The sequence below is a fragment of the Daphnia pulex genome, chromosome 2 (genome assembly GCF_021134715.1).
Source record: "Daphnia pulex isolate KAP4 chromosome 2, ASM2113471v1".
NCBI classification, from domain to species: domain Eukaryota; kingdom Metazoa; phylum Arthropoda; class Branchiopoda; order Diplostraca; family Daphniidae; genus Daphnia; species Daphnia pulex.
This window is the reverse complement of record NC_060018.1, coordinates 7,092,255-7,109,055: the sequence shown is the minus strand read 5'-3', so window position 1 is coordinate 7,109,055 and position 16,801 is coordinate 7,092,255. Positions and strand designations below refer to the sequence as shown.

The 16,801-nt window shown below is 38.8% G+C and overlaps 17 non-coding genes across 17 annotated transcripts; 7 read left to right on the top strand and 10 right to left on the bottom strand.

The window, feature by feature from the left end:
* The first annotated feature begins 4,747 nt into the window (after positions 1-4,747).
* Trnal-uaa lies at positions 4,748-4,829 on the top strand. Its single transcript has one exon. It is a non-coding gene; the product is annotated as a tRNA-Leu (tRNA).
* Positions 4,830-5,239: 410 nt separating this feature from the next.
* On the top strand, positions 5,240-5,312 carry Trnak-uuu. Its single transcript has one exon. It is a non-coding gene; the product is annotated as a tRNA-Lys (tRNA).
* A 1,206-nt stretch (positions 5,313-6,518) lies between these two features.
* Trnas-cga lies at positions 6,519-6,600 on the bottom strand. The gene has a single exon. It is a non-coding gene; the product is annotated as a tRNA-Ser (tRNA).
* A 77-nt stretch (positions 6,601-6,677) lies between these two features.
* Positions 6,678-6,751, bottom strand: Trnai-aau. The gene has a single exon. It is a non-coding gene; the product is annotated as a tRNA-Ile (tRNA).
* A 465-nt stretch (positions 6,752-7,216) lies between these two features.
* Trnas-uga lies at positions 7,217-7,298 on the top strand. The gene has a single exon. It is a non-coding gene; the product is annotated as a tRNA-Ser (tRNA).
* Positions 7,299-8,988: 1,690 nt separating this feature from the next.
* Positions 8,989-9,070, bottom strand: Trnas-cga. Its single transcript has one exon. It is a non-coding gene; the product is annotated as a tRNA-Ser (tRNA).
* Positions 9,071-9,147: 77 nt separating this feature from the next.
* Positions 9,148-9,221, bottom strand: Trnai-aau. Its single transcript has one exon. It is a non-coding gene; the product is annotated as a tRNA-Ile (tRNA).
* A 465-nt stretch (positions 9,222-9,686) lies between these two features.
* Trnas-uga lies at positions 9,687-9,768 on the top strand. Its single transcript has one exon. It is a non-coding gene; the product is annotated as a tRNA-Ser (tRNA).
* A 1,690-nt stretch (positions 9,769-11,458) lies between these two features.
* Positions 11,459-11,540, bottom strand: Trnas-cga. Its single transcript has one exon. It is a non-coding gene; the product is annotated as a tRNA-Ser (tRNA).
* A 77-nt stretch (positions 11,541-11,617) lies between these two features.
* Trnai-aau lies at positions 11,618-11,691 on the bottom strand. The gene has a single exon. It is a non-coding gene; the product is annotated as a tRNA-Ile (tRNA).
* Positions 11,692-11,955: 264 nt separating this feature from the next.
* Positions 11,956-12,039, bottom strand: Trnar-ucu. Its single transcript is given in 2 exon segments — positions 11,956-11,991; positions 12,003-12,039. It is a non-coding gene; the product is annotated as a tRNA-Arg (tRNA).
* Positions 12,040-12,157: 118 nt separating this feature from the next.
* Trnas-uga lies at positions 12,158-12,239 on the top strand. Its single transcript has one exon. It is a non-coding gene; the product is annotated as a tRNA-Ser (tRNA).
* Positions 12,240-13,220: 981 nt separating this feature from the next.
* Trnar-ccu lies at positions 13,221-13,293 on the top strand. The gene has a single exon. It is a non-coding gene; the product is annotated as a tRNA-Arg (tRNA).
* Positions 13,294-13,927: 634 nt separating this feature from the next.
* Trnas-cga lies at positions 13,928-14,009 on the bottom strand. Its single transcript has one exon. It is a non-coding gene; the product is annotated as a tRNA-Ser (tRNA).
* Positions 14,010-14,086: 77 nt separating this feature from the next.
* Positions 14,087-14,160, bottom strand: Trnai-aau. Its single transcript has one exon. It is a non-coding gene; the product is annotated as a tRNA-Ile (tRNA).
* Positions 14,161-14,424: 264 nt separating this feature from the next.
* Positions 14,425-14,508, bottom strand: Trnar-ucu. Its single transcript is given in 2 exon segments — positions 14,425-14,460; positions 14,472-14,508. It is a non-coding gene; the product is annotated as a tRNA-Arg (tRNA).
* Positions 14,509-15,118: 610 nt separating this feature from the next.
* On the top strand, positions 15,119-15,191 carry Trnak-uuu. The gene has a single exon. It is a non-coding gene; the product is annotated as a tRNA-Lys (tRNA).
* The last annotated feature ends 1,610 nt before the right edge of the window (positions 15,192-16,801 follow it).

The window sequence follows — 16,801 nt, the reverse complement described above, 5'->3', positions numbered from 1 at the left end:
TTTAAAAAATAGACATGGTGTAAGTCATGATATAGGGGGACCATGAAATACATCAACAAAAACAGATGGTCATTGACATCAACAAGTTCTAGTTTGTTGGTCTTCTAAAACCAATGTGTCAATCACCAAGAAGACGAGGAGAGAACGAGAAACGACGTTGAAAGCAGATGGAAGATATTTCTTATAGTTCATTTAAATTGTGTTGTATGTGACACTTTGGCTAGAAAATTTTTAAAAATTGCGTTGTCAGAGCACTTTTTTGTTGTGTTTGAGTTTGTGCGGTATTCGAAGAGAGGAAAGGTAGATTTTTGAGAAAATTTAAAGAGTTCATCCTGGTTCCATCCACCAGTCAGCCCAACTTTTTGCTGCAATCCATTCTGCATTGTTCACAGACGCTTTTTCTTGATTTAGCCCTATGGCTTTTAGAAGAAACTGTTGATATTCTTTTTCAGAAAATGGGTGATCTCCTTTGAGAAGTTTAAATGCAAAGGTGACGTCACTTGCGCTTACCAAATCCGGTATTTTGTATGCAATTAAAAAAAATTTAGGTCTTTAAACATCACGAAAAATACCAACAGCCACTTTTCTGGCGTTCGTTAAAAATTTACTATGCATCCTCTTACAGTCTTATTCCTGATGCAATACCAAGAATGGCAGTTGATTCATCACTCTGTGGAACTCTGAAATTAACAACTCATGTGGCAACTAACTTGTCATGATCGAAAGAGAAGATGCATGTTGGCCACAATTTCAAAAATTTTCCACCGAACAAATTTTTATAAGCTTACTGAATCAGCCTATTCATCAGACATCTGGCAACCATTTCAAAATGATTGCAATTATGGTTGTAGGTTGCATTATATTTCAGTTATAATGAAACGATGCTCATCCGGGATAGGTAGCATCGTCTTCAATAAAGTCAGCTTGACTTTTATGGCAACTAATTACCGTCTCAAAATGATTGCAATTATGGTTGTAGGTTGCATTATATTTAGGTGATAATGAAACGATGCTCATCCGGGTAGGTAACATCGTCTTCAATAAAGTCAGCTTGACTCATCAGTTGGACCAAACGAAGAGTAAAATACTGAATATTCCAAAGATTTCCAAAAATTTGTGGAACCTTTTGACATGCAAATACGACAAATTATAAACACTAAACGGTGAAAAATAATGCATCCTCACATACGGTGAGCACATCTTCATAACGGCTTTATTACTAAGAGTTTGCGGATGTAATGAATTGGAACGGGTAGGCCAGGTTGCTGTTTGTCGCTCAATCGTCAACTTAAAGATTAATTAAAAGGGACATAGTCTGTATTAATAGGCCGGACCGTTTTTTTTTATTTGATTAAGTCTTTCGGGTCAAAAGATAATTTAGGATATAAATAATGTATTACGAGTTTTCAATAAAATCTGACACATCATTTTCCCCCGGGAGTGATTTTTCTAGCTCAAAAACCTTCTTTTTTCTTACTAGTAACCATTTAAGGCTAAGTTACTTTTTCAGTTTTCCATTAAAAGTCGTTGAAACTTTTAACTTTTAACTTAAAAGTTGTGGAAATTAGATGGATTATGAAATGTCAGTGTTTGACTAAGAGCTTCCTCCAATCTTTCGTTGCTTCGTTGGCCAGCTCCCAATTGGTAGCATGACCAATTCATCTGTAAAATTTGAAGCAATTAATTTTAATAATTTGCTTTAATTTGATGGTTAGGAACAAATTACCAAAAGGGAGGGATCGTTCAATAATATTTTCCTTTAGAGTCTGTTGCTGAGATCTCTAATGCTGAAGTACAGTTGTCGATACTTAGTCTTGCACCTTGGGCAATCCAGAAAGGTGCACGAGAAAATAGAGTGCTCAAATTCCATGGCAAGTTGATTACTTTCCACTGCAGTGTGGACTTGAAGAGAAACATCACTGGCGCTTCTGTCCCACAATGCTTTACTGAGAGTTTCTCTCACTTTTATACGAGTTGGGTCAAGACAATTGTGCCCATTCACACTAAAGGAAGCGTAAAGATCAACATGGCCTTCTAGAAAAGTAATAAGAATGCGTAATCAGATGAGTTTCTCTCACTTTTTAAGAGAAATCATTGGAAATCCAAATGATCATATTGTCACGCATCAAACGCATGATCGGACGCTGAAACCAGAGGATAAGGAGCGGACGGAGTAAAGTCCGTCGAACTGCAAGTGGATCTGAAGGAGATGGCTTTGATTTCCCGAAAAGGTCTAGAAAAAAGCATTTTGGAGTAAATCGACGATTTTTGATCTCCACTTTGCACGAATTTGAAGTCGTAGCGACTACATTTAAGGTAAACTACTTCAGCTTATTCATTGATAAGTCCAATTTGTTACCAATGTTTAAATTTTTTCCGAATTTTAATAGATATTAATGCGGGAAGTTAATTTTCTTTCTGGATCAGCGCTGAGCTACAGCATAATTCGATTTTAATCCAAACTGAGTTTCAGCGCATTGTTATTGATGGGATAGGGGATCCTGTCGTCCTTCAAAAACTACTTAAATTGCGATGGGTTATCGCTGGAGACCTCGTTGACAGTCACGTGAAGCTACACTCGCACTTGCGAGCCCTATGACTTTTGACGAAAAAAGTTATATATGTTTCCTTATTCGGTACTCAGTTCGAGATTTTCGTTCATAAATTAATTCATTATTATTTTTATTTGTTTGTTGTTTTAGTTTTAAGATATTTGGATAAATATCAAAGACGGAGAAGCCAAAGCTCGCGTTGATCTTCTCATGCAAATTTTACAATTAGGTGTTTCAGCACCCCCTCCCGCTAAGTCTGGTCTCGATTATGAGTAACGGTAATGGCCAAATGGCAAACAAGCAAATTTTTTTATTTTTAACTTACTCCCAGAGTGGCATTTTAAGTAGCAAATTTTTTAATTGATGTTATAAATTTAACGTAACTTAAACTTAGGGAATAATTTACTTTACTGTTGATTCCCTTATTTTTCCCCGGATAAGATTGTTGTATTTGTTTGGCTTCTGAACTTCTTTGCACTTGACCAAATCCCAGAATTGTCATTTGTAAAAAGTTAAATTCGACTGTTGCTATGTTAAATGAAATCAAAATGTGTCAAGAAAATTGTTCCTGCTAGCTTATAATTTTGCAACACCTGCTCTCTCGCTCCTCCTTCCGTCAACTTCAACTTCAAAAACAAAAAAACCTATAACTGGAAATTTATCCCAAAAATGCGACACGGAACTATGACGGAAGATCTCCCCCTTAAAACACAAACAAGATAACAACAAATTCTGAAAGAAAAATGTCAAAAAGTTTCGAAGCGCCTCTAGCGGGTGTCTTTTTATTACTTATTTTTGTTTATTCTAGTTTAATGAATTTTCAAATTCATTTTTAGTATTTTAAAATTCATATTTAATATTTTAAAATAGAATAAACAAAAATAAGTAATAAAAAATACATTTGAATTGATTTTTTGGCGCAAATTTCAAAAAATTGTGATTTTCAATCACAAATTAAACATATAAAAATTGCCTAATCTAAATGAATTAGGTTTTAAAGGATAGGAAATGAAATAAAGCTTAAATGAAATCAATTTCTGGCCTCATTGATTAATAATTTTATATGATTAAGAACGAAAAACCCCTATATTTACTATACCCCCGAGAGGGGATAAGCCCCCAACACTAGCGAACCTGGCGGGGAATCTTGGGACCCTTTACTTAACACCCGCCGGTCTTGGGGATAGCCGAGAGTATACCTTTCCTATCATATCGTGTTTGGAGTTTGGACAATCAGATTCAGAGCCATTGACCGGGGACTTTCAGGCCCTGGCTTGAATGTCAAGGCCTCGAGGGTGGAGTAGTCGCCAATTGAAATTGATTAGTTCAACGAATTGTTGACTCGTCAGAGCCTTAGGCCCTTAGCTACCTAAAAATGCTTCGTCATCGTGAAATATACAAACGAAATCATGGATATACTGTATTAGTTATTAGCAGAATCGAACACAAGCATCAATATTTTATAAACTATACAAGATCAAATGTAAAGTGGAAACTACAGTAGACTTGAAACTCTCAATGCTTTTCATTTTATAACGAAATATATTTTTGTATAGGTTTACTTACGCATTAATAGCCAAACGATAGATTACCAAATCATTTCCAAACTAAATATTCGAAAAGGGCCTATACTATATTGAGATACAACTTTGTTTCGTGCAACCAGCAGAAAAAACTCATGACCTCCGCGTTATTAGCACGGCGCTCTAACCAACTGAGCGAACAGGCCAATAAATTCTTAATATATTAATCAAAGGTTCATTCATCATCAGTTAGGTATACTCTGTGTGTCTTTAGAGAGAATGATTTAAGTTATCTACCAAGCAACGCTATATCAGCAGCACATTTCAATCGTCACTGTGAAGGCAATGCAAGCCAGTGATATTCATTGAGTGTTCGAGATATATTTGTAGTTTTATTGATCTGACATGATTCCCCATGGTTTGTGGTTAACTACTACTCATCATGAACTAATAGTTTCGTCATATGCTATTAATCGTGGCGGTACTCGAACCCGCAATTTTCGGATAACTACTTTCATAGAAGTCCGACGCCTTATCCATTAGGCCACACGACCTACACTTAAAGAAAGTGCTAGGATTTTGCATCTCTCATTTAACCTGCTCTTCAGTAAGGTCAAACGGAAATTTTGGTGAACCAATAAATATTATTACTAGATTGTCTGAAAATTCGGGGCAATTGTGTCCGAGTGGTTAAGGCGATAGACTTAACATCTATTCTTCTCTGAGGGCGTAGGTTCGAACCCTACCAACTGCGGTGAATTGACATTTGTTTACATGCTAGTATTTTCTAGTGGAACAACTCATTTTCAATCGTTTACTAATATCTCAAATTTACGCATGATTACAAATATGATCTGTGCAGTCATGGGTATCCTAGGTCCCGGGATCTATCTCGGAGCCATAGACCGTGACCTGTCACTTGGGGTTTCCAGAAACGTGTCTATTTTTCAGAGGCCAGTGCCGAAATGCATTATGGCGGTCTTTAAGTGTAGTTTACAAACACAAAATGTAGTCAGAGACAAATTATAGGATGAAAGAATGTGAACTCATTTTGTTTACGAAGAATAGAAAAACGTCCGTACTTCCGTCCGTAAAAGATCTATAAGCAATCGTAAAATTTAAAAATGAACTCGAACGGAAAACTATTGTAATATTAGTTATTAAGCCCGGTTAGCTCAGACGGTAGAGCGCGGGACTTTTAATCCTGAGGTCAAGGGTTCAAGTCCCTTATCGGGCGGCTAGTCTTTTGATTTTAGTTAGTATTTTTGGTTTTCCACCATTAATTATCAAGTTAATATCGTTTGAAATCATTCACCATTATGGGCAGAATTCATAGATGTTCATAGACGACAACACGAGTTCTCATGGTGTTTCTTTATGTTAATTCCTACGATGTAGAGAAAGTGCGAACCAAAAGGAAGTACATTCGGATATAGGTCGTGGAACATACACAAATAATGAAATGAGATAGTGAGAAAGAGTATCCCTCATTGTGAGAGTAGAAAGCCTTGATATTTGATACAACTGATTGCAATAGTAAATGTATGTCCAGTTATAGAACTCGAAAGCTGTAAATAGAGTTTGTAGTTAAGATTATTCAAAAAACATGGTTTTCAAGATTGAGACGATGTCCACAGACGGTAATCGCTGTATGTTTATATAACATGGGACGTTTGGCTATCTTCTAGGAAAAAGCTTTGCGTCATTCCACGGATAGGAGATTCAACATAACTCAGCCTTTGTGGCCTAATGGATAAGGCACCGGCCTTCTAATCCGGGGTTTGAGAGTTCGAGTCTCGCCAGAGTTAGCGAGCAACCGCAACTATAATTATCGAAAATCGTCGTTAAATTGGCAATTACTTGTCTTTTGTTTTACTGTTTTCAAGCAAAAATTTTCATTGGTCCAAGTGTTGGGAAATCGCTGAAATGGCATGCTTAAACTTGGAAACCTTTGCCAGTGACAATTACTTGGCAGCGGAACTTATTCTGCTGTTTTACAGGTGAACTCTTACTCTCTCATTCTTCTCTGCCGTCTTCACTGGTTCCTGGAGCAACAACGGGCTGAATTCAAGACGCTGGTCATGATGGTAAGGTGCATTCTCGGCAACGTGTACTTGTTGTCTCTCATCTACTTTTAGAAACTATCTAAACCTGGCCTACGATCACAGACCTCGACTTCGATGGACCTGACTGTTCTTACCACTCGTACGGACCATTGTTGAGAGCATGCCTTATCCAGGGTCACCCCGTTGCTTAGTTTGTCTTGTCTTGTCCAGGGCCATCACATATGCTAAAGACCTAAAGACCTTTCGTTCTTCTCTCACTGTGTACTCCCCTACTGATTTTAAACTTGGATGTTCTCCCAAAAAGTGACTAGAAATAACTTCTGGCGTCACTTGATCAAATGTTGTGTAGTTACATTTACCAATAAAATGCCACAAAACGCAGATAGTAGGATTCGAACCTACGCTCCAAGATGGAAACTGATTTCGAGTCAGTCGCCTTAACCACTCGGCCATATCTGCATTAAATGTTTTAGCAAAATATTTCGAATCTATCAGTACCTTTTTAGAGTGGAAAATATTTAATGGAAGAATTATAGTGGCCCGTAAGAGGATCGAACTCATGACCTCCGCGTTATTAGCACGGCGCTCTAACCAACTGAGCTAACAGGCCCATAAATTCTTAATGTATTATTCAAAGGTTCATTCATCATCAGTTAGGTATACTCTGTGTGTCTTTAGAGAGAATGATTTAAGTTATCTACCAAGCAACGCTATATCAGCAGCACATTTCAATCGTCACTGTGAAGGCAATGCAAGCCAGTGATATTCATTGAGTGTTCGAGATATATTTGTAGTTTTATTGATCTGACATGATTCCCCATGGTTTGTGGTTAACTACTACTCATCATGAACTAATAGTTTCGTCATATGCTATTAATCGTGGCGGGACTCGAACCCGCAATTTTCGGATAACTACTTTCATAGAATCCGACGCCTTATCCATTAGGCCACACGACCTACACTTAAAGAAAGTGCTAGGATTTTGCATCTCTCATTTAACCTGCTCTTCAGTAAGGTCAAACGGAAATTTTGGTGAACCAATAAATATTATTACTAGATTGTCTGAAAATTCGGAGCAGTTGTGGCCGAGTGGCTAAGGCGATAGACTTGAAATCTATTCCTCTCTGAGGGCGTAGGTTCGAACCCTACCAACTGCGGTGAATTGCCATTTGTTTCACATGCTAGTATTTTCTAGTGGAACAACTCATTTTCAATCGTTTACTAATATCTCAAATTTACGCATGATTATAAATATGATCTGTGCAGTCATGGGTATCCTAGGTCCCGGGATCTATCTCGGAGCCATAGACCGTGACCTGTCACTTGGGGTTTCCAGAAACGTGTCTATTTTTCAGAGGCCAGTGCCGAAATGCATTATGGCGGTCTTTAAGTGTAGTTTACAAACACAAAATGTAGTCAGAGACAAATTATAGGATGAAAGAATGTGAACTCATTTTGTTTACGAAGAATAGAAAAACGTCCGTACTTCCGTCCGTAAAAGATCTATAAGCAATCGTAAAATTTAAAAATGAACTCGAACGGAAAACTATTGCAATATCAGTTATTAAGCCCGATTAGCTCAGACGGTAGAGCGCGGGACTTTTAATCCTGAGGTTAAGGGTTCAAGTCCCTTATCGGGCGGCTAGTCTTTTGATTTTAGTTAGTATTTTTGGTTTTCCACCATTTATTATCAAGTTAATATCGTTTGAAATCATTCACCATTATGGGCAGAATTCATAGATGTTCATAGACGACAACACGAGTTCTCATGGTGTTTCTTTATGTTAATTCCTACGATGTAGAGAAAGTGCGAACCAAAAGGAAGTACATTCGGATATAGGTCGTGGAACATACACAAATAATGAAATGAGATAGTGAGAAAGAGTATCCCTCATTGTGAGAGTAGAAAGCCTTGATATTTGATACAACTGATTGCAATAGTAAATGTATGTCCAGTTATAGAACTCGAAAGCTGTAAATAGAGTTTGTAGTTAAGATTATTCAAAAAACATGGTTTTCAAGATTGAGACGATGTCCACAGACGGTAATCGCTGTATGTTTATATAACATGGGACGTTTGGCTATCTTCTAGGAAAAAGCTTTGCGTCATTCCACGGATAGGAGATTCAACATAACTCAGCCTTTGTGGCCTAATCGATAAGGCACCGGCCTTCTAATCCGGGGTTTGAGAGTTCGAGTCTCGCCAGAGTTAGCGAGCAACCGCAACTATAATTATCGAAAATCGTCGTTAAATTGGCAATTACTTGTCTTTTGTTTTACTGTTTTCAAGCAAAAATTTTCATTGGTCCAAGTGTTGGGAAATCGCTGAAATGGCATGCTTAAACTTGGAAACCTTTGCCAGTGACAATTACTTGGCAGCGGAACTTATTCTGCTGTTTTACAGGTGAACTCTTACTCTCTCATTCTTCTCTGCCGTCTTCACTGGTTCCTGGAGCAACAACGGGCTGAATTCAAGACGCTGGTCATGATGGTAAGGTGCATTCTCGGCAACGTGTACTTGTTGTCTCTCATCTACTTTTAGAAACTATCTAAACCTGGCCTACGATCACAGACCTCGACTTCGATGGACCTGACTGTTCTTACCACTCGTACGGACCATTGTTGAGAGCATGCCTTATCCAGGGTCACCCCGTTGCTTAGTTTGTCTTGTCTTGTCCAGGGCCATCACATATGCTAAAGACCTAAAGACCTTTCGTTCTTCTCTCACTGTGTACTCCCCTACTGATTTTAAACTTGGATGTTCTCCCAAAAAGTGACTAGAAATAACTTCTGGCGTCACTTGATCAAATGTTGTGTAGTTACATTTACCAATAAAATGCCACAAAACGCAGATAGTAGGATTCGAACCTACGCTCCAAGATGGAAACTGATTTCGAGTCAGTCGCCTTAACCACTCGGCCATATCTGCATTAAATGTTTTAGCAAAATATTTCGAATCTATCAGTACCTTTTTAGAGTGGAAAATATTTAATGGAAGAATTATAGTGGCCCGTAAGAGGATCGAACTCATGACCTCCGCGTTATTAGCACGGCGCTCTAACCAACTGAGCTAACAGGCCCATAAATTCTTAATGTATTATTCAAAGGTTCATTCATCATCAGTTAGGTATACTCTGTGTGTCTTTAGAGAGAATGATTTAAGTTATCTACCAAGCAACGCTATATCAGCAGCACATTTCAATCGTCACTGTGAAGGCAATGCAAGCCAGTGATATTCATTGAGTGTTCGAGATATATTTGTAGTTTTATTGATCTGACATGATTCCCCATGGTTTGTGGTTAACTACTACTCATCATGAACTAATAGTTTCGTCATATGCTATTAATCGTGGCGGGACTCGAACCCGCAATTTTCGGATAACTACTTTCATAGAATCCGACGCCTTATCCATTAGGCCACACGACCTACACTTAAAGAAAGTGCTAGGATTTTGCATCTCTCATTTAACCTGCTCTTCAGTAAGGTCAAACGGAAATTTTGGTGAACCAATAAATATTATTACTAGATTGTCTGAAAATTCGGAGCAGTTGTGGCCGAGTGGCTAAGGCGATAGACTTGAAATCTATTCCTCTCTGAGGGCGTAGGTTCGAACCCTACCAACTGCGGTGAATTGCCATTTGTTTCACATGCTAGTATTTTCTAGTGGAACAACTCATTTTCAATCGTTTACTAATATCTCAAATTTACGCATGATTATAAATATGATCTGTGCAGTCATGGGTATCCTAGGTCCCGGGATCTATCTCGGAGCCATAGACCGTGACCTGTCACTTGGGGTTTCCAGAAACGTGTCTATTTTTCAGAGGCCAGTGCCGAAATGCATTATGGCGGTCTTTAAGTGTAGTTTACAAACACAAAATGTAGTCAGAGACAAATTATAGGATGAAAGAATGTGAACTCATTTTGTTTACGAAGAATAGAAAAACGTCCGTACTTCCGTCCGTAAAAGATCTATAAGCAATCGTAAAATTTAAAAATGAACTCGAACGGAAAACTATTGCAATATCAGTTATTAAGCCCGGTTAGCTCAGACGGTAGAGCGCGGGACTTTTAATCCTGAGGTTAAGGGTTCAAGTCCCTTATCGGGCGGCTAGTCTTTTGATTTTAGTTAGTATTTTTGGTTTTCCACCATTTATTATCAAGTTAATATCGTTTGAAATCATTCACCATTATGGGCAGAATTCATAGATGTTCATAGACGACAACACGAGTTCTCATGGTGTTTCTTTATGTTAATTCCTACGATGTAGAGAAAGTGCGAACCAAAAGGAAGTACATTCGGATATAGGTCGTGGAACATACACAAATAATGAAATGAGATAGTGAGAAAGAGTATCCCTCATTGTGAGAGTAGAAAGCCTTGATATTTGATACAACTGATTGCAATAGTAAATGTATGTCCAGTTATAGAACTCGAAAGCTGTAAATAGAGTTTGTAGTTAAGATTATTCAAAAAACATGGTTTTCAAGATTGAGACGATGTCCACAGACGGTAATCGCTGTATGTTTATATAACATGGGACGTTTGGCTATCTTCTAGGAAAAAGCTTTGCGTCATTCCACGGATAGGAGATTCAACATAACTCAGCCTTTGTGGCCTAATCGATAAGGCACCGGCCTTCTAATCCGGGGTTTGAGAGTTCGAGTCTCGCAAGAGTTAGCGAGCAACCGCAACTATAATTATCGAAAATCGTCGTTAAATTGGCAATTATTTGTCTTTTGTTTTACTGTTTTCAAGCAAAAATTTTCATTGGTCCAAGTGTTGGGAAATCGCTGAAATGGCATGCTTAAACTTGGAAACCTTTGCCAGTGACAATTACTTGGCAGCGGAACTTATTCTGCTGTTTTACAGGTGAACTCTTACTCTCTCATCCTTCTCTGCCGTCTTCACTGGTTCCTGGAGCAACAACGCGCTGAATTCAAGACGCTGGTCATGATGGTAAGGTGCATTCTCGGCAACGTGTACTTGTTGTCTCTCATCTACTTTTAGAAACTATCTAAACCTTGCCTACGATCACAGACCTCGACTTCGATGGACCTGACTGTTCTTACCACTCGTACGGACCATTGTTGAGAGCATGCCTTATCCAGGGTCACCCCGTTGCTTAGTTTGTCTTGTCTTGTCCAGGGCCATCACATATGCTAAAGACCTAAAGACCTTTCGTTCTTCTCTCACTGTGTACTCCCCTACTGATTTTAAACTTGGATGTTCTCCCAAAAAGTGACTAGAAATAACTTCTGGCGTCACTTGATCAAATGTTGTGTAGTTACATTTACCAATAAAATGCCACAAAACGCAGAAAGTAGGATTCGAACCTACGCTCCAAGATGGAAACTGATTTCGAGTCAGTCGCCTTAACCACTCGGCCATATCTGCATTAAATGTTTTAGCAAAATATTTCGAATCTATCAGTACCTTTTTAGAGTGGAAAATATTTAATGGAAGAATTATAGTGGCCCGTAAGAGGATCGAACTCATGACCTCCGCGTTATTAGCACGGCGCTCTAACCAACTGAGCTAACAGGCCCATAAATTCTTAATATATTATTCAAAGGTTCATTCATCATCAGTTAGGTATACTCTGTGTGTCTTTAGAGAGAATGATTTAAGTTATCTACCAAGCAACGCTATATCAGCAGCACATTTCAATCGTCACTGTGAAGGCAATGCAAGCCAGTGATATTCATTGAGTGTTCGAGATATATTTGTAGTTTTATTGATCTGACATGATTCCCCATGGTTTGTGGTTAACTACTACTCATCATGAACTAATAGTTTCGTCATATGCTATTAATCGTGGCGGGACTCGAACCCGCAATTTTCGGATAACTACTTTCATAGAAGTCCGACGCCTTATCCATTAGGCCACACGACCTACACTTAAAGAAAGTGCTAGGATTTTGCATCTCTCATTTAACCTGCTCTTCAGTAAGGTCAAACGGAAATTTTGGTGAACCAATAAATATTATTACTAGATTGTCTGAAAATTCGGAGCAGTTGTGGCCGAGTGGCTAAGGCGATAGACTTGAAATCTATTCCTCTCTGAGGGCGTAGGTTCGAACCCTACCAACTGCGGTGAATTGCCATTTGTTTCACATGCTAGTATTTTCTAGTGGAACAACTCATTTTCAATCGTTTACTAATATCTCAAATTTACGCATGATTACAAATATGATCTGTGCAGTCATGGGTATCCTAGGTCCCGGGATCTATCTCGGAGCCATAGACCGTGACCTGTCACTTGGGGTTTCCAGAAACGTGTCTATTTTTCAGAGGCCAGTGCCGAAATGCATTATGGCGGTCTTTAAGTGTAGTTTACAAACACAAAATGTAGTCAGAGACAAATTATAGGATGAAAGAATGTGAACTCATTTTGTTTACGAAGAATAGAAAAAAGTCCGTACTTCCGTCCGTAAAAGATCTATAAGCAATCGTAAAATTTAAAAATGAACTCGAACGGAAAACTATTGCAATATCTACTATTAAGCCCGGTTAGCTCAGACGGTAGAGCGCGGGACTTTTAATCCTGAGGTCAAGGGTTCAAGTCCCTTATCGGGGGCTAGTCTTTTGATTTTAGTTAGTATTTTTGGTTTTCCACCATTTATTATCAAGTTAATATCGTTTGAAATCATTCACCATTATGGGCAGAATTCATAGATGTTCATAGACGACAACACGAGTTCTCATGGTGTTTCTTTATGTTAATTCCTACGATGTAGAGAAAGTGCGAACCAAAAGGAAGTACATTCGGATATAGGTCGTGGAACATACACAAATAATGAAATGAGATAGTGAGAAAGAGTATCCCTCATTGTGAGAGTAGAAAGCCTTGATATTTGATACAACTAATTGCAATAGTAAATGTATGTCCAGTTATAGAACTCGAAAGCTGTAAATAGAGTTTGTAGTTAAGATTATTCAAAAAACATGGTTTTCAAGATTGAGACGATGTCCACAGACGGTAATCGCTGTATGTTTATATAACATGGGACGTTTGGCTATCTTCTAGGAAAAAGCTTTGCGTCATTCCTCGGATAGGAGATTCAACATAACTCAGCCTTTGTGGCCTAATGGATAAGGCACCGGCCTCCTAAGCCGGGGATTGCGAGTTCGAGTCTCGCCATAGGTAGCGAGTAACCGAAACTATAATTATCGAAAATCGTCGTTAATTGGCAATTACTTGTCTTTTGTTTTACTGTTTTCAAGCAAAAATTTTCATTGGTCCAAGTGTTGGGAAATCGCTGAAATGGCATGCTTAAACTTGGAAACCTTTGCCAGTGACAATTACTTGGCAGCGGAACTTATTCTGCTGTTTTACAGGTGAACTCTGACTCTCTCATCCTTCTCTGCCGTCTTCACTGGTTCCTGGAGCAACAACGCGCTGAATTCAAGACGCTAGTCATGATGGTAAGGTGCATTCTCGGCAACGTGTACTTGTTGTCTCTCATCTACTTTTAGAAACTATCTAAACCTGGCCTACCATCACAGACCTCGACTTCGATGGACCTGACTGTTCTTACCACTCGTACGGACCATTGTTGAGAGCATGCCTTATCCAGGGTCACCCCGTTGCTTAGTTTGTCTTGTCTTGTCCAGGGCCATCACATATGCTAAAGACCTAAAGACCTTTCGTTCTTCTCTCACTGTGTACTCCCCTACTGATTTTAAACTTGGATGTTCTCCCAAAAAGTGACTAGAAATAACTTCTGGCGTCACTTGATCAAATGTTGTGTAGTTACATTTACCAATAAAATGCCACAAAACGCAGATAGTAGGATTCGAACCTACGCTCCAAGATGGAAACTAATTTCGAGTCAGTCGCCTTAACCACTCGGCCATATCTGCATTAAATGTTTTAGCAAAATATTTCGAATCTATCAGTACCTTTTTAGAGTGGAAAATATTTAATGGAAGAATTATAGTGGCCCGTAAGAGGATCGAACTCATGACCTCCGCGTTATTAGCACGGCGCTCTAACCAACTGAGCTAACAGGCCCATAAATTCTTAATATATTATTCAAAGGTTCATTCATCATCAGTTAGGTATACTCTGTGAGTCTTTAGAGAGAATGATTTAAGTTATCTACCAAGCAACGCTATATCAGCAGCACATTTCAATCGTCACTGTGAAGGCAATGCAAGCCAGTGATATTCATTGAGTGTTCGAGATATATTTGTAGTTTTATTGATCTGACATGATTCCCCATGGTTTGTGGTTAACTACTACTCATCATGAACTAATAGTTTCGTCGTATGCTATTAATCGTGGCGGGACTCGAACCCGCAATTTTCGGATAACTACTTTCATAGAAGTCCGACGCCTTATCCATTAGGCCACACGACCTACACTTAAAGAAAGTGCTAGGATTTTGCATCTCTCATTTAACCTGCTCTTCAGTAAGGTCAAACGGAAATTTTGGTGAACCAATAAATATTATTACTAGATTGTCTGAAAATTCGGGGTAATTGTGTCCGAGTGGTTAAGGCGATAGACTTGAAATCTATTCTTCTCTGAGGGCGTAGGTTCGAACCCTACCAACTGCGGTGAATTGACATTTGTTTACATGCTAGTATTTTCTAGTGGAACAACTCATTTTCAATCGTTTACTAATATCTCAAATTTACGCATGATTACAAATATGATCTGTGCAGTCATGGGTATCCTAGGTCCCGGGATCTATCTCGGAGCCATAGACCGTGACCTGTCACTTGGGGTTTCCAGAAACGTGTCTATTTTTCAGAGGCCAGTGCCGAAATGCATTATGGCGGTCTTTAAGTGTAGTTTACAAACACAAAATGTAGTCAGAGACAAATTATAGGATGAAAGAATGTGAACTCATTTTGTTTACGAAGAATAGAAAAACGTCCGTACTTCCGTCCGTAAAAGATCTATAAGCAATCGTAAAATTTAAAAATGAACTCGAACGGAAAACTATTGCAATATCAGTTATTAAGCCCGGTTAGCTCAGACGGTAGAGCGCGGGACTTTTAATCCTGAGGTCAAGGGTTCAAGTCCCTTATCGGGCGGCTAGTCTTTTGATTTTAGTTAGTATTTTTGGTTTTCCACCATTTATTATCAAGTTAATATCGTTTGAAATCATTCACCATTATGGGCAGAATTCATAGATGTTCATAGACGACAACACGAGTTCTCATGGTGTTTCTTTATGTTAATTCCTACGATGTAGAGAAAGTGCGAACCAAAAGGAAGTACATTCGGATATAGGTCGTGGAACATACACAAATAATGAAATGAGATAGTGAGAAAGAGTATCCCTCATTGTGAGAGTAGAAAGCCTTGATATTTGATACAACTAATTGCAATAGTAAATGTATGTCCAGTTATAGAACTCGAAAGCTGTAAATAGAGTTTGTAGTTAAGATTATTCAAAAAACATGGTTTTCAAGATTGAGACGATGTCCACAGACGGTAATCGCTGTATGTTTATATAACATGGGACGTTTGGCTATCTTCTAGGAAAAAGCTTTGCGTCATTCCTCGGATAGGAGATTCAACTTAACTCAGCCTTTGTGGCCTTATGGATAAGGCACCGGCCTCCTAAGCCGGGGATTGCGAGTTCGAGTCTCGCCATAGGTAGCGAGTAACCGAAACTATAATTATCGAAAATCGTCGTTAAATTGGCAATTACTTGTCTTTTGTTTTACTGTTTTCAAGCAAAAATTTTCATTGGTCCAAGTGTTGGGAAATCGCTGAAATGGCATGCTTAAACTTGGAAACCTTTGCCAGTGACAATTACTTGGCAGCGGAACTTATTCTGCTGTTTTACAGGTGAACTCTGACTCTCTCATCCTTCTCTGCCGTCTTCACTGGTTCCTGGAGCAACAACGCGCTGAATTCAAGACGCTGGTCATGATGGTAAGGTGCATTCTCGGCAACGTGTACTTGTTGTCTCTCATCTACTTTTAGAAACTATCTAAACCTGGCCTACGATCACAGACCTCGACTTCGATGGACCTGACTGTTCTTACCACTCGTACGGACCATTGTTGAGAGCATGCCTTATCCAGGGTCACCCCGTTGCTTAGTTTGTCTTGTCTTGTCCAGGGCCATCACATATGCTAAAGACCTAAAGACCTTTCGTTCTTCTCTCACTGTGTACTCCCCTACTGATTTTAAACTTGGATGTTCTCCCAAAAAATGACTAGAAATAACTTCTGGCGTCACTTGATCAAATGTGGTGTAGTTACATTTACCAATAAAATGCCACAAAACGCAGATAGTAGGATTCGAACCTACGCTCTAAGATGGAAACTGATTTCGAGTCAGCCGCCTCAACCACTCGGCCATATCTGCATTACATGTTTTAGCAAAATATTTCGAATCTATCAGTACATTTTTAGAGTGGAAAATATTTAATGGAAGAATTATAGTGGCCCGTAAGAGGATCGAACTCATGACCTCCGCGTTATTAGCACGGCGCTCTAACCAACTGAGCTAACAGACCAATATTTTCTTAACATATTAATCAAAGGTTCATTCATCATCAGTTATGTATACTCTGTGTGTCTTTAGAGAGAATGATTTAAGTTATCTACCAAGCAACGCTATATCAGCAGCACATTTCAATCGTCACTGTGAAGGCAATGCAAGCCAGTGATATTCATTGAGTGTTCGA